This window comes from Bos indicus x Bos taurus, chromosome X (genome assembly GCF_003369695.1).
Source record: "Bos indicus x Bos taurus breed Angus x Brahman F1 hybrid chromosome X, Bos_hybrid_MaternalHap_v2.0, whole genome shotgun sequence".
NCBI lineage: Eukaryota > Metazoa > Chordata > Mammalia > Artiodactyla > Bovidae > Bos > Bos indicus x Bos taurus.
In genome coordinates this window covers 17,812,096-17,828,968 of record NC_040105.1, presented here as the reverse complement: position 1 = coordinate 17,828,968, position 16,873 = coordinate 17,812,096, and the positions used below count along the sequence as shown (strand labels likewise).

Genomic DNA, 16,873 nt, shown 5'->3' with positions numbered 1-16,873 from the left:
ACTCGACTGCACATTCCAGAATGTCTGACTCTAGGTGAGTGATCATACCATCGTGATTATCTGGGTCATGAAGATCTTTTTTGTACAGTTCTTCTGTGTATTCTTGCTACCTCTTCTTAATATCTTCTGCTTCTGTTAGGTCCATACCATTTCTGTCCTTTATCGAGCCCATCTTTGCATGAAATGTTCCCTTGGTATCTCTAATTTTCTTGAAGAGATCTCTAGTCTTTCCCATTCTGTTGTTTTCCTCTATTTCTTTGCATTGATTGCTGAGGAAGGCTTTCTCATCTCTCCTTGCTGTTCTTTGGAACTCTACATTCAGATGCTTATATCTTTCCTTTTCTCATTTTCTTTTCACTTCTCGTCTATTCACAGCTATTTGTAAGGCCTCCTCAGACAGCCATTTTTCTTTTTTGCATTTATTTTTCTTGGGGATGGTCTTGCTCCCTGTCTCCTGTACAATGTCGTGAACCTCTGTCTATAGTTCATCAGGCACTCTGTCTATCAGATCTAATCCCTTGAATCTATTTCTCACCTCCACTGTATAATCATAAGGGATTTGATTTAGGTCATACCTGAATGGTTTAGTGGTTTTCCGTACTTTCTTCAATTTAAGTCTGAATTTGGCAATAAGGATTTCATGATCAGAGCCACAATCAGCTCCTGGTCTTGTTTTTGCTGACTGTATAGAGCTTCTCCATCTTTGGCTGCAAAGAATATAATCAGTCTGATTTCGGTGTTGACCATCTGGTGATGTCCATGTGTAGAGTCTTCTCTTGTGTTGTTGAAAGAGGATGTTTGCTATGACCAGTGTGTTCTCTTGGAAAAACTCTATTAGCCTTTGCCTTGCTTCATTCTGTACCTCAAGGCCAAATTTGCCTTGGAGTACATAATTATTTCAATATAAAAAGTTAAAAAATAATATTGCCAGTGGGTTTCCCCTTTGGTTGTACATGAGTATCAGCTGGGGAGCTTTATAAAAACCCCATATTCAGACTGTACCCCAGAGCCATCTGCATCTCTGCTTGTGAGTACCAGTATAAGTATATATTAGGATTCTTAACTCTTGTCCTTGTTTTCCACTAAATTAGAAAAATCCAAAAACAAACCAACCCCTTCCCCCCACTTTCCTCAGGCTTAGTTCTCTAGCCTGTCCTGGGTATCGCAGGTCTCTCTCCCAAGGTCAGATTCTCTTATCTGTTGTGTTGTTATGGTCATGGCTGGAATTTAGTGGAGCCCTGCCCACTGTGCAGACACCAGGAGGCATCACTATTTGATGTCTCTGTGGTTGGTCTGGAGAACAATGAGAGAAGCAGACTGGAAAGAAAGAAGAGTGGAGGAAGACAGCGGTGAGGTGGGCCACAGGAGGTCGGGGGCCTTAGAGACAGTGCTGATGAAAGGGCCTGGGTCTAGTTCACTGCCTGGGCCACATCTGCTGGAGCAAACGCATCCCAAGACTGCTTGAACGGCTGTCCTGCTTTTGCCTCACCTTGAGGTTCTACTGACAGTCTTGAAATACAAATCTGATCACACCCTCTTCCCCAGATACTGCACATACTTGAAATATCCTTCCTTGGCTTTTCCTTGGTTTGAGGCTAGAGATTAAGCTCTTGAACGTGGTCCACCCATGGGCTGCAGCTCCCACCCTTCTTTCCAGCTTTGTCTCTCCATTTTCTGCGAGTCTTTGTGGAGTGATTTTTGTCTCCTAACATTTGTCACTCTTAAAATTTGAAATTTGTTTTTGTGGTTCTTTGACGAATGTCCAGCATCCCTTCTGGACTGAGGGGCTGTGGCCTCTGTGTAGCATTGTGTCTCCGTGACTGGTGCAGTGATGCTTTTCCATATTTGTTGAATGAGTGACTATCTTTGTTGCTTGTTTCCCGATGTTTGTGGTTATTGGCACGGTTGGGAACTTAGTTCTTACTCTTTGGATGGTGGTGGTCCTAAGCTCCTGGTATGGGAAGTGATATGGCCCGAGGATTGCCAAAGGAACTGATGCTCCTGGCTCTGCGAGATACACCTGTGTCAAATCCAGTGGTGGAGCTAGCAGTCAACTTGAAGATGGCCTGCTGAGAAGTGGTCTTGGGGTTCTAATTCGAATTGATGTTTATGTTCTTTGCTTTTCTTTTTGAAAGTGAAAGTGAAGTCGCTCAGTTGTGTCCAACTCTTTGCGACCCCATGGACTGTAGCCTACCAGGCTCCTCTGTCCATACTAGCTTAGAATTGCATTGCCTGCTGACAGGATACCACATAGCCTTAAATTTGGGGGCTGTAAGGATCTGTGGCTTCTCAGGTAGCTCAGTGGTAAAGAATTCTGCCAATGCAGTTGACACATGAGATGTGGGTTCGATCCCTGGGTTAGGAAGAGCCCCTGGAGAAGGGAATGGCAACCCACTCTTGTATTCTTGCCTGGGAAATCCTATGAACAGAGGAGCCTGGCAGGCTACAGTCCATGGAATCACAAAAGAGATTGGATATGACTGAGTGAGCATGCACACACACACAAGGATCTATGCAGTAATATAGAAACTACGTATATGCTATGAGAGAAAAAAAGCAGGCTACATAATTGTATATGCAGCATGTTACACAAACACCAAATCGTGTGTGTGTGTGTGTGTGTGTGTGGAAAATGCTAAATGTTACTAGTGGAGGTTTTGGCTTCTTTGTTTCTAAGATTTTTGAAAGTTGATTTAAAATGGAAAATTATGTATTTTCATCTGATTTGTTTACTTTACCTCAGAGATTGAGGTGCATTCAGTCCTTCGACTTCTTGTGATGGGAGTAGCTCCCAGACGTATGTTATTTTTTCTGAATTGTTTTTAAATCCCTCTTGTCTTCGGAAAGAGTATCAGGAAGCAGCAAATAATGAAAGTAACAAATGGGCTGGGTTAATGGTATGTAACCCTTGCTGTGTAACTTGGTTCAACTTTTTATCAGGTCTGTAGTTATCTGAGTGTGTAGTGATAAAGCATCTTTATTTCATCACAAATGGTGACTCAGCACTAGTTTTGGAGTGAGAGCTGAGCTTTCCCACCTTGGGCAAGTTATTTAAGCTGTCTGAGTTTCATTCATTCATCAAATGTTTATTGAGTGTTTGCTGTGTTATAGTTACTAGGGAAGACACTGAACAAATCAGACAAAAATCCTTGCTCTCGTGGAATTTACATCCTAGTGGGATAGATGGACAATAAGCTATCAACATAATGAACAAGTTACATAATATGTTGGTGGGAAGAAAAGCAGAGGAGGGGGGGGTATGGGATGTTGAGCATGGGATTGTAGTTTGTGATAAGGAGACCAGCACAAGCCTCACTGAAAAGGTAACCTTTAAGTCAAGACTTCAAGAAGTGAGGAGGGGAGCCCTGTGGGGATCTGTGGAGAGAACCTTTCGGTCAGAGGCAATAAAATAAATAGCACATGCAAAGGCCCTGAGGAAGGAAAGTCTGTGGTGTGTTGGAAGAGCAACAGAGACTAGTATGCTTGAGGGGAGAGACCCAGAGGGAAGCAACAGGGAAAGGGCTTAGAGGTCACGGGGCTGCAGGTCTGGTCGGGCTACTCTAAGCCTGGGGATGCTGAGTGAGATGGGAAGTAATCGTGCAAGCAGTGAAGTGGTGTGACTGGGGTGCTCTAACTGGTTCCTTCCGGCTGCAGCATTCAGGACAAACTGCAGGGGACAAAAGGTGGAAGCAGGGAGGGCGGTTTGGAGGCCCATGCAGGAGTCCCGGGGAGCCCAGAGAAGAAGTGGTCAGATTCTGGATGCTTCTGAAGGTAGAGCCACCAAGATTTGCGCATAAGGCTGGTTGTGTGTGGTGAGAAAGACGGAGGAGGGAGGGGGGATGGCAAGGTTTTGGTACTGAGCCCCAGGAAGCAGATTGAAGATGTGGGTCTGGATTTCAAGGCTAGAGACAGGAATTTAGGGGTCTTTGAAAGCCCAGACTGGCCGAGATCACCAGGGCAGAGAGTGAGGTCAGAGAAGAGAGGAGTTGTGCCCCTTCCTCCCACTACAGTGTTGAAAGTAAAACCAGAATTGAGACTGATAGGTAGTGGTCAGAAGGGGAGGAGAAGATTCAGGGAAGTGAATGTTCTGAAAGTAGGAGAAGGTGCTTCAGGCCCGGAGAGAGAGTGGTCACTTGGGCCCAGACTCTCTCCCCAGGTGGCTCCCAGCATGGGGTGTGAACTGCACATTGTTACTATTGTTATTAATAATGATGAGCACCCGATATAAGGGGAATTTTTAGCAGGGGCTTTTCTACCCCTCTCCAGAATGAGTCCAAGTTTGGGCATATAAAGGAAAACTGCTACTATTCTTAACTGCTCAATATAACACTATTCTCTAATGTTCATGCATTTACATACAGAATATCTCTAATATTTAAAAAAAATCTAATCAGTAGTATTGGAGCTCTTAAATCACATTGTAATAAGAGTTAGAATTTTTTTAAAAAATTAGTTTTACACGCCTGCCAAATGTACAAATTCTTCAAGCTTATAAATTTTGATATGGGGAAAAAAAAAAGTTGGTGTCTCCAAAACCAGGAAGCAGAACATTCCAAGTTTATAGCACAAAGTAAATTTGATGCGGTGCATAAAATCTTTATTCAAGAAGGCCTTACGGAATGAATGCCATCTTCCAAAGTTTATTGAAGGACATGAAATGATAGTCGTTTAAAATAAAAATGGTAATTTTTAGAATAAAAGTTTTCATATGTGAACAAGTTGTGTGGTAACTAAACTTCTCCTTTTTTGATTTTCAACTCATCCATTCAACTTTTACTTGATGATGACCTTTTAAAAATCATATTTTCATCTAAGATTTCTTTTTCATGGTGCAGGTAGACGAATCTGCATGAAAGTGTCTATAGTGTGGATCATATCGAGAAGCCAATATTCCCCCTTCCCCGTAGTACACACACTGTGTGTGGGAAGAGAGTTTACCATGGCCTTGTTTTTTTACTTGGTCATTTCAGCCTTTTCTGCTGTGACCTGTGAGCCTGGTCAGGTCAGCCACGTTCAGCATGTCCTTACTGAGGTCTGTGCCCAGGACTCAGTGTGCTTTGACCTGGAGCAGTCATGCCTGGTGGTCTAGAAGCTGGATTCTGTATTTATTAGCCCTGAGACCTTGGGGAGGCCATTTGATCCTTCTGCCCAGGTGTCCATTTCTTTCTTCTTATGAAAAATGGGAAGGCTGACAACGATATATCTTTTAGTTAGTGTCCTTGGAAGAATGCACGAGAGTACACATGTAAGGCAACTGAGAAGTGTTTGATACTTATTAATCAGTCAGCAAATGTTAGCTGTTAATACAAGTGTTTAGCCATGCTAAGAGATTGGGAAGATACAGAGATGAGAGTTTTCCAGTTGGATGCTGTGGGCAGTGGTGCCGAGATGGAGGTAGAGCTCAGGTAGGGGCACAGGGAGTGCCACAGGCTGTGACGCCCTTCATCCCAGTCAGCCTGGCAGGGAGCTTCTGAGCCCAGATGCCCGAGAGAAGAGCAGAAACAGGTAGCAACAGGCACTGCCCCTACCCCAGGGCAGTGATTAGCAAGAGCTGGTGGGGGGTGGGGTGGGCAGTGTGACCTCAGCTTGAAAGCCACCTAGGGTCTGGGGAGGAGGCTGGAGACACAAGGTCTGTCCTGAAGCTCTGTGTGGACAGGACACCTCATGGGCTGCCCAGGAGACATTTGGTTTCACTTTGGTTTCTTAACTCCCAAGGGGATTTGAAATAATGTATCCCCCACCCCCTGACTCCCAGGCTCAGGGGTAAACTTCCTCTTCTTTCTGCCCCTGTGGAAGATGAGACAAGAAGTTCTTGAGGGAGGTTCAGGGAGAGGAAAGGTGGAAAAGTGAATGTGTCTTTAATGAGTGTTCACTGCACACAGTAACGCAAAAGCCACACACGGATGTGTTCAGCTATTTGTGGAATGAAGTACGTGGCGTTGGGCCCTGTTAGCCCTTGGCTAACAGCCCTTGGCTGCTCGTCACGGAGGAAGGAGAGTTTCATTTGTTGTCATCCTTCCTCTGGGACCACCAGGTTTTTCTCAAGAAAAGTGACACAGAAATGATATCCTGTGTCTGGGTGTCCGGGTGGAAAACAACACAGGCTGGTCTGCGTTTGTGAGCTGCGAGCTTGTCCGAGCCAAAACATGCCCTGCCCTGGCTTTCTTGAGGCAGGTGGTCCCAGATCGAGGTCCAGAGTGAGGAGCCTGCGGTGCCACTGCGTTCCCAGGTGGCGTGGGGACACTCTGGCCACCGCCTCCTCTTGCACCCAGTCTTTCTTCGAATGAGGCAGGACAGCTCCTTGGTGGCGGCCCTGAAGCTCTCAGGGCTGTAATTTTCCTGGCTGTAAAACAAGGCCATGGTCAAGATCTGAGATAACGAGTATCGGTACAGTGGGGGGCTAGGTGACAATGAAAAAGGACTGGTTTTTGCACATTGTGGAAGAAAAAAATTCAAATTATCTTTAAAAGACTTACTGTAGATGTGCATCTTAGTCATGACTGTAATAAACTATAATTGGCATTGATAAAACATGAATGTGGTCTTAGCAAAGCTGAGTGTGTTTGGACAACACCTCATTGTCTGCAGTGTGATGCCAGCTACTGAAGTGTTTGGTCACTTGGGATTTGTTTTCTGACCACATAGATTCATAGTAAAGAAATGGTATCCGAATCAATAGGTTGGCAGGTTGTAGGTAGAAGATACCTTATGACTGTTTAACATGGTAATTATTATCGAGTTATAGCCGCTAGACCTGTAGTCACACTTAATATTGAGGCCTTCATGGGCACAAATAGAAAAGGAATCAGGTTTATTGCTGGTCATGCTGTATCTGCTCACAGCTTGCCTTGTGTTCAGTCTTTAACTGTTCCTCTTGGCAGCAAAATCATGAGTGTGTGCACAACTTTTCTCTCCCCAAATCTTGAAACTGGAATAATTGTCAACCTGACTACAAAAAAAGTACATCTGCCATATGAAAGTAGCTTCAGCTTTTCTGTGTCAAATGAGTAATTATGACATTAGACTCTGATGACACATAATATGAACTTTGAAAAGTATTTGACTATGGAGCATGTCAGGTTTGTGTGGTTTCTTTCAACTGTTGAGAAATTGCTTCTTTGTGCTTATTGATATTTTTTTTCCAGAGAGTGTGTGTTATTTGGTTCAAAATGTCACATGACAGATGCTCTCTTTGGTACATATAATCTATGCAATTATAATGCGAGCTTCTCCTGTCAGTGGTGGTTAAAAATCTATATGCCTTTATTCTCTTATAGCCTGTGATATTTTTTATTCAATTTAACTCACCCTTTTATTTTAAAACTTGAATTTGAATGGATTCCATTAACAGGTATTTTAAGGTGACCATTAAGACTAGGATGCTGCCAACTTTCAGCTAAACATCGTCCCCAGCCCTTGAGCTGGAAGTGCAGTCTAATTTCGAGCTTATTGCAGTGCAGGAAGGTAAACAGCTGTGGTAACAACACAGCACAGTTGACGAGTGATGGTTCTCAGGCAGGGGAAAGTGTTATTTAGCTGTCTGACTGGTCACCCTGATTGCAGTTCTACCTGGAGTGCATCTAACAGAACCACACATGGTGATTAAAGCTACAGATTCATCATTGGTGGAGTCATCCCATTTAAGGCTCATTACAGCCAAGCTTAGGCCTGTCTTCATTCATTACAAAAAAGCCGAATGAAGATGCATTCTACTGAAAATGATTTCCTTTTAATTGGCATATACAAGTGAATACTAAAGCATAAAAATAAGTAAAAATCACCTTCTTTGATAATGAAACTTAACTGGAGGGCCCTTCTTGGTCTGTGCCAGGCATTTGCCATCCCCTGGCTGTGGTCACACAGGCTCCTCTCAGCCCTGCAACCCGTCTCAGGGTCTGTCGTGATGGCAGAGATTGGTAGGTTATTCATGTCTGCCCATTTTTCCCCCAGAGTGGCTAGAATGGTTGTAAGTACAGAGAAGAAGTGTGTTAAATATTCATCTAGTTTAATTGAATTGAATATACAATCCTTAAGATTAATCGGAAGTTTTGGAGTCTTTAATGGTTCATTTTTTTCATAGCATATAATTTACTTGCTATTATCTAAGGTAGTGAATTATTTAAGTAAAAAGAGGAAGTTCTTTCCACGAGATGGATCTTACTGAGCCTTTGCTGCTTTCATTCATATGCGATGAAAGGTTATATTAATTTACGAACGCAGATAAGGGGAGACATGGCAGTCTGAGGTTTAAGGTGTGTGATATTAGGTTCCCATGTGTTGCCTGATATACTGCAGCCTGGGACCCAGCACTTGTTGAATGACCTGTGGTTCACAGGCACATGCATTAGTAACTTCAAATTCCCATGAATATGAATAGTAATGGTTGGCTATCAGTTTAAAGGACAGTGAATCAATTAACATGTAATATTGTCATGTACTTTGATTTATGAACATGCACAAATAAATTGTTCTCTTTTAAGACATTAATTTTTCTATTTTAGTTTCTTCTTTTACTTTGACACTAAAATTGAATGGTATTGGGGTGATTTAAATTTTTTCATAAAAGTTTCTGAGGTGTTGCCAAAAATGATGGTTATTTTTTAAAATTCAGGAGACTTCTATGTATTGTTGAACAAGAACCAAATGTATACATATCTCAGTCTATTTATATTATAGTACCGTTTCCCACTGTGGCCACCCACACCTTAAACTTGAAATGTTACCGATCTATTAAAATATAGAAGGGCATGAGAATGTAAGCAACATCTACCTACCCACCACCTAGTTTTATCAAATGTTACCATTTTGTCATACCTACTTTTGATTCTTTAAAAATCAGTAAAGAGACTTCTGATTTCAGCTCAGAGACATAGAGAGTTGCAAAAATGTCCCTCCCACACTTACAAGAAAAAATCTGGACAGACTAGAAATGAACAGAGAACAAGTTTGCAGAGCAAACAGTCATTTCAGAATCTGGAGAGAGAGGAGGGCACTTTCTGAGACACAAGACTTTTGCTTACTCGAGACAGAAGCCACCAGGCGCCACAGAAGCAGGTAGAAAGATGGAGCTTGCGTTTTGACAGATTGCTGGAGGCTGAGTGTAGGCTAACACCATTGTGAAGCTCCTCAGGGCAGTGGTGGGGTAGAAGGGAGTCTTACCCTTTCCTAGGCTTTTCCTGCCAAGAAGCCCACCTGGCTCTCACAGCAAAGCCTGGGGAAAATCCAGAGAAAACTCACGGTGTGGGCTGGGGGTACTGTCTCAGGAACCGCTGAGAAATCTGCTTAGATCCTTGTCCCTCAAGGAACAGAAGGTTTCTTCTGTGGGGGGAAGGATGCGGTCTGAGCGCGCTGGTGAAATACCATTGCAGCTGGAGGCAGGAATTCCACTCAGCCCCAGCCCCTACCTCGCAGTCTTTCTCTGCTTGGAGAAGGGCCTCAAGGCTGTGGACTGAAGACACTGGAGGACACCCCCTGCAGCTGAGGGAAGGGGTGAGGGGCTCTGCCCCTGAGTGAGGAGCAGTAGCACTTTAAAGGCAAATCCCCAACCCTCAGACGAAGGCCCCATGTGCATTCCAAAGCCTGGGGATCAGAATATTTGAGAACCCATTCTCCCCCAGCATGCTAAGAAGCCTCCTGGAGTTAACAACAGTGGATTTCAACAGGAAGAGCTACTAGAGACAGGTTCTGTCTGAGGAACAATAGAAAGGGAACCCCTAAAGTCAAGGGTGGGGGAATCACCAGAGGAATTTCTAAGTTTCTAATGTCCTTGGGACCAATACACGGCAACATAGCCCAACTGTTGACTAAATTAGCATAAATCCCCTAGTAGGGGCTCATTTATCTCAGTAGCTACTGCTGCTGCTGCTGCTGCTGCTGCTAAGTTGCTTCAGTCGTGTCTGACTCTGTACGACCCCATAGATGGCAGCCCACCAGGCTCCCCCATCCCTGGGATTCTCCAGGCAAGAACACTGGAGTGGGTTGCCATTTCCTCCTCCAATGCATGAAAGTGAAAAGTGAAAGTGAAGTCGCTCAGTCATGTCCGACTCTTAGCGACCCCATGGACTGCAGCCCACCAGACTCCTCCGTCCATGGGATTTTCCAGGCAAGAGTACTGGAGTGGGGTGCCATTGCCTTCTCCACAGTAGCTACTACCCTATACAAAATGTCTGGCTTTCAATCCCCAAAATACAAGGCATGCCAGAAGGCCACAAAATGCAGTCTGAAGAGGCAAAGCCATCATCAGAACCAGATGCAGATATGACAGAGTGTTGAAACTGTCAAACACATAGATTACCTAGGTCTGTCCACTGAGTGCCCTTCATGTGCCAGGTGCCAGTTTTGGAATGCACTTCACAAGGTCTCTGCCCTTAGAGAGTATATATTCTAACAGAGGAAAGAGAACATGAGAACAGACAAGCAAAAAAAAATCACAGATCATGAAACATGCAGCAGAGAAATACATGAGGGGGAAAGGATCGAGTGACTGGTGGAGTGTGTGAGCTGTTTCTGTTTCATCCAGAGTCATCAGAGAAGGCCTCGGGGGCAAGGTGACATTGTAGCTCACACCTGAGTGATGAGGCTCCTCTGTGACTAAGGGCCATCTGAGTAGAGAATAGCAAGTGCAAAGGCCCTGAGCCATGAACAACCTTGGATCCCCTCAGCTTTAGAAGGTCACAGCACTATGGGGATGTTGCTGATGAGAGTGACCCTTGCAGCTGTCACTGTCAAGACTAACCCAGAGCGGTAGTAGTACATGGGGTTTCTTCCTGCTCTCATTCTTCTGTTTTTTAAACACAGACAGGAATTACTCCTCTCTCCCTACATTTTGAGGGACAGTGAGAGTTTATTATTTAATAAATAATAAACTTTTTAAATAGCTACTTCAGGACCTGACATAGAGGGAAAAGGAACGTGAATTGCTGTTGTGAGTAGAAGTCTTATTCTTTATCCATTAAGGGAGTGTTACTTACTCCTCTTCATAATTGTAGAGAATGTGCATAAATTCAGCTAATCCTCACCCCCAGACCCCCACCCCAAATAGTGATTATTCCTCATGTTACAAACAGGAAAATTGAAACCAGAGAGGTTATTTAACTTGGTGAAGACTGTAGCTCTTTTAAAGGTCAGCCTTGGTGTCTGAACACCAGTAGCCCTTCTTTGAATGATTGCCTTGTAAGAACTAACTGGAAGGATGGGTATTCTTAAAATGAGCCTCTGGTGAAAAAAAAAAATCATTTAAATCTTATGGTAACTCAGTTTATTGTAGAGTGTTGGCTAGTGAAATTGCCCAGGGAAATGGATTTAATAAATACACTGAATAATCTATCATTTGCTCATTTGTCATGAGTGCTTAAATCAGATGAAGATTGGTAATTTAAATAATTTCAACACCCCAATTCCCTCTGCTGTCTTATTACTGCATATATTACAGTGTAACATTGATACTGTGAAGACAATATTATTGTCTGGTAGTTGCCTGCCCTCAGCATTCTGGAAATCAGCATTTGTGATCACAATAACTGTATGTCACTGGTACCAGTCTGCTGTTTTATAAAGTGCATTTTTCACCTGGCATGCATTGGGTCCGTGTAGAGCTCTTTAATACTCAGAAGTTTTGCCAGTCCTGCTGGTGTGCTGGGGTAGGAATTGAATGTAGCTGGTAGCTTTTAAACATACGCAGTGCCGTGAGTGTTGATGCTGCCAGCACGAGTGGAAAAAAGTGTTAAATACTTTACATAATTTTTTCTATAATAATGCTTCTTTGTTAAGAATAAATGTCATAATATAAATAAACCATTTTAAGTACACGATTTGAGAGGGAGAACTTTATATATTCATTGATTTCTGGTTTATTTATTTATTTTTGCCATTGCCATTAGAAGAAAAAACTTTCCCACAGGCACCTTTCTTGACAGAACCAAAAGTTTGCTCATGTTAAGTAATGAAATATTCACTGAAGGAAATGCAGTCTGGGTGTAATAATTGAGTGCCTCTTGTGTACATAGTTCTCTTGTCTATACCATTCGTGGTACTCTATTGTTGTTGTTGTTCAGTCACTAAGTCATGTCCGACTCTTGCGATCCCATGGACTGTAACCCACAAGGCTCCTCTGTCCATGAAATTTCCCAAGCAAGAATACTGGAGTGGGTTGCCATTTCTTTCTCTAGGAGATCTTCCTGATCCAGTGATTGAACCCATGTCTCCTACATTGGCAGGTGGATTCTTTACCACTGAGCCATAAGAAAAGCCCCATGGTATTACGTTCTGGGTAGGAAAAACAGTGAATTCTTACACAACATTTTCCATGGACCAGAGAGGTTAAATAACTTGCCCAGGGGAGAGCAGATAGCGCCAGAGCTGAATTCGAACCTGTGGGTGGTTTATCTTGAATCCATGCTGTCTCACTCCTAATTGTACTATGATACAGGGGTACAAGATTGTCAGTGTGGCTTTGCCTACATTAAAACGGCAACAACACAGGTCTTAAGTAGCACGAGGGATTCCCTAATTTGCCAGGTTCTAAGAACCTGCTAGGAATCTTTGCTGAGCTGGGTGTTAGGCTACTGAGAGATTTTGTGTGTGTGCGTGTGTTTAAATACATAGCCACATTTGCTTGGAACCACGACTTCCTGTGAATTTCTTATGAAGTTATTTGAACAAGAGAAATAACCATATGAATTTTTAAAAAGTTTCTTGAAGTATATTGATTTTTAAAAATGGATGCAATTAGTAGTTCTTACGAATCCTAAGAATGATTTATCTTGGCATGCATTGGGTCTGTGTAGAGCTCTTCAATACTCAGAAACTTTGCCGGTCCTGCTGGTGTGCTGGGGTAGGAATTGAATGTGGCTGGTAGCTTTTAAACATGCGCAGTTCCGTGAGTGTTGATGTTGCCAGCACGAGTGGAAAAATGTATTTCTTTAATTGAACAAACAGGCGGTGTTTAGTCTTTTGACTCCCTTTACATTTAATCTGACTGCTCATAGTTTATGGGAGGGCGAGAGGGAGGGAGGAGGATTTGGCCCTCTTCTTCATCAGTAAGATCCTGACAAACTATGGGATGTGGATTCTGAGGTCTGATGGTGACCTCCCGCTGCTGCTTCTCCCACTTGCAAAGGGAAAACGAAACACGACCTAGGAGATTCTGAAGTCGGATGATGGTGTAGCCTGAATTTCTCAAACTCTGTCATGCCTCCCAGCCTTCGTGATCTGTCCTTTCCCAAGTGCAAGTTCGGGCTCAGGGAGTCTTGGCCGGGTGGGTGGGGAAAGGCTGAGACTGATGCTTCTTTTAGTAGCCAGAGTGTAACTGGCCCTTTTCACCCAGCCCTCTATTTGGGGGCTGTCTTGGCCCCCTGAGTCACTTGGAGAAGTTTGAATGCTATGGATTTCCAGACCCCACACCAAACTACTTGGATTAGAGTCACCCTGGCTGAGGCCAGCCAGGTATTTAGGGAGAAAAAAAACCTACTGAAGTGATTTCATGATAAATCTGTCACCTTTGGTTTTATTGTGAGGGGGAGAAGGGGGATAGTGACAGCTTTGAAAACTTCACTGTTGGAATCAAATTGAGATGTTTAAAGACAGACTTCCTGACATCCTAAGAGCTTCCTGTTTGACCTAAACTATGTGAGAAATCTTAGCATCCCCCCAACACACAAGGGAATTGACCACTTCTTTAAGATTGTGTGCAGACTGCTTTAAATCAGGGCGCATAGAGAAAAAAGCAGAGTACTTAATGGTTAGTTTGCTGATCTGCTTAGCATTAGATAATGTCTGTGAGGGCTTGTGGAGTACATCCAGGGAAGCTGGGGCCCAAATATGGAAAAGAGGAGTCATGATTATGAGGTAGGACTTACAGTTACCATCGCGAATATCTGAAGTGTTGTTTCAGCTCTTTCCTCTACTCCTGGGTTGGAGTTGCATTTCTGGGACATTCGGAGAGCTGGGACAAGCAGGAGGGCTGGGCCATGTCTTTCTTGTGATGAAGCATCCACTCCACGGTGGGTTTCTGTGGGTCATTCCTTTCACAGAGTGACTTTGTTTTGTTTTGATCATTGAGACTCTCCAGGAACTGGCTTTTTAACATTTCTTAAGTTTTGCTATTAATCTTTTCCCCTGAGATCCTGCAGGCAGATAAGACATTTGGTGGAAATGATCTTGCCAGCATTCCTCCGTTTATTGAGTCCCTTTAAAAATGTGCAGTCTTGCTTTAAAATCAAGTGTTTCCCATTCTAGTTGCATTTGTGACTTTTGGTACCCCAGCTCCTTACCTTGTGTAAGGATTAAAGAAAACAAGGACAACTCCATAATCAGGGGGAAAAAAAAAGGCATTCCCACTCTTCCTTTTCTGAAAGCTTAGATATGGTGAGAGAGACGACGAGCATTGTCACCATTACCTTCTGCGTCAGGGAGTGTTTGAGCTGAGAAGCTGAAGTGCTCCGTGTGGTTGCAGATGAGGGGTTTCTCACAGGGTGGCGTGTATGTGTTGGAGGTGCCTGTGTCTCTTGCTGGACCTGAGATCACTCTGGCAAGTGGGTGTGGATGAGAGCCAGAACACTCGGGACCTCACTGGCTCTCCCACCCCCAATGTCAACGACACAAGTGACCTATAGGAGAAGCTGGTGTCCTTCCCCAAAGAGAAAGAGCAGACCAGTTCAGTGGGTGTCTGCTGAGTGTCTGTTATGTCTGGAGTCCTCTTTTCAGCCCTGGAGTCTAGCCTGAAGAGACAGACCCCCAAACATACTTTTTCAAGCCACCAAGGCAAGCACAGAGTATGCTCAGGGAGCCCAGAGGGATGGGACCTAAGAGCCAGTGTAGGATGAGCAGGATGAGATTAGTGAAGAGGAGAGCTGGAGCTAGAGTGAGCAAGAAAGTGGGTGTAGTGTGCTCAGAGGCTGTGGGGAGACAGTTGGATGAGTTTCTGGAAGTGAGCCTTGCCAGCGAGTGAAGTGGGAAGTGGGGAAAGTGAGGCTGGCAGGCAACGGGGACGTCGCATCCCTTTGTAAGGCACTTGGATTCTGCAACGAATTGGGACACACTGAAGGAAGGATTTTAAGCAGGGACATGCTTCCGTCAGCTGTGGATGAAGGTAAAGGCTAAAGGCCTTTCATCCTGGGACTTTTGAATGAGCATCTGTTCCCATGTAGCTTTTTTTTTTTTTTTTTTTTAACAGCTCTATTGAGATCTAATTTACATACTGTAAAATTCACCCATTAGAAGTGTCCCATTCAGTGGTTTTTAGTATATTTACAGAGTTGCTTAACCATCACCATAGTCTAATTTTTGAACTTGTCCATCACCCCCCGCCAAAGAAACCTTGTGCCCTTTTGCAGTCACTTCCATTTCCATACCCAGCCCTAGGCAACTGCTCATCTTTGTAACTTCTCCCTTTTCTTGAACATTAAGGGGGATGTTTTCTGTGAGTGTTTTATTAACTTTAAAGGAGTCTCTTTTGCCAAATTACAAACTGTTGCTTGGCTCCCCTGACTGTTCTTGTCAGCAGTGCTTTAGCTCATCACCCAAAGGCAGTGTGATCAGCTGCTAAAAGTGACATCAGAGACCTATGTTCTTACTGTCTCTCTTCCACTGTATGCATCTGGCAGTAGCTTCACCCAAGGACTGGTTTCTCTGTGGTCATCAGGCCATTGTAGGATGACAGGCTTTGGCTATGGGGCCCTCTGCTTCCTTGTTCATAGCTGGTTATGTAGGAGGAGTCCTTTCCTGCAGCCTGATAGGGTGAGCTTACTTCCTGTTGCTCACCCTGAACCAGTGATTGGCTTACAATTAATTAGGCTGCCTCTCTGAAGCTGGGAATGGGCTCTATGGGGGAATAGGTGGACACCTGTGACTAAGAGTGGTACCCGAGCATTTTTGAAGCTGACCCTAGCTTTCCGTCTCTGTGAAAAGTGTCATCAGTTCAGCTCTCACTAATTCAGGAGTTCATCATAGTCTGATCAGGGAGTGCTCTGAAATTTACCTTTGGATGATGTCATAGTGTAGGCAGTAAGGGGGATGGTGGTAACATTAACTTATGTGGGATATTAATGACTTAAGTCTCTTTAGAAAACCTGTTTGCTTTAGGATAGAATTGTTTAAATATGTCACTAGTAATAAATAATAAAAAATCAGTCTTATCTAGTTATTAAGTTAGCTCCTTGGAATCTCTCCTGGAGGAAAAAATAAAATAAAATCTTGTCCTGAATATGTCAGTGTTCAAGTTACCATATGAACTTGGAATTAACAAAAATTGACTTTCTTTCAAGTATAATCCATGCTTCACTAAGCCAAAAAGACATTCTGCCAGTTATTTGGACTTTATTAAATTTGATTTATATGTAGTAAAAAATCAGGGTAGGCCTGTGCTTTGCACAGTCACTTATTTGATTATGAGCTACATTTTCAAGTCTATTGTGGAGTGAGGTTTGTCCCCATGTAAGTACTGAGTGTTTGCTGGTGCAGCTCTTAATGGTGAGAACGGATGTTGAAGAAAGCAAACACCATATGCCCTTTGTTCCCCGTGCATGTCCCCTCCTGGAGGCTGGGTGGAGTGTTTCAGCTGTCTCGAATAATCTCCATTTTGCTGTGACTGCAGACTTTGTGGTTCTCCAGCTCTCCTCTCCTATGTTAGTTACAACTTCTTCCTAATTAGGTGGCTCTTCTTCCTCTTTTACCCCCAGGGTCATAAAGGTTCCACACTCTCAAGTGCCAGAGACTGGATTAATTTGGAAAAAGGGTATTTCACTCGATTTGTGACAGAAATAAGCTCAGAGAGAGAGGGAAAAAAAAACCAGCCAGTGTGAATGTGTAGTGGGAGGGGCGGGCGGGCGGGCTGGGTACGGGACAGGATGCTTAGAATAATTCTGCTGCCAAGTGA

At 43.7% G+C, this 16,873-nt stretch overlaps 1 protein-coding gene across 6 annotated transcripts in view; it reads left to right on the top strand.

Moving 5' to 3' along the window:
* The window catches only part of SH3KBP1 (SH3 domain containing kinase binding protein 1), a 333,390-nt gene that overhangs the window by 61,106 nt on the left and 255,411 nt on the right, over positions 1 to 16,873 (top strand). The window lies entirely within an intron of this gene.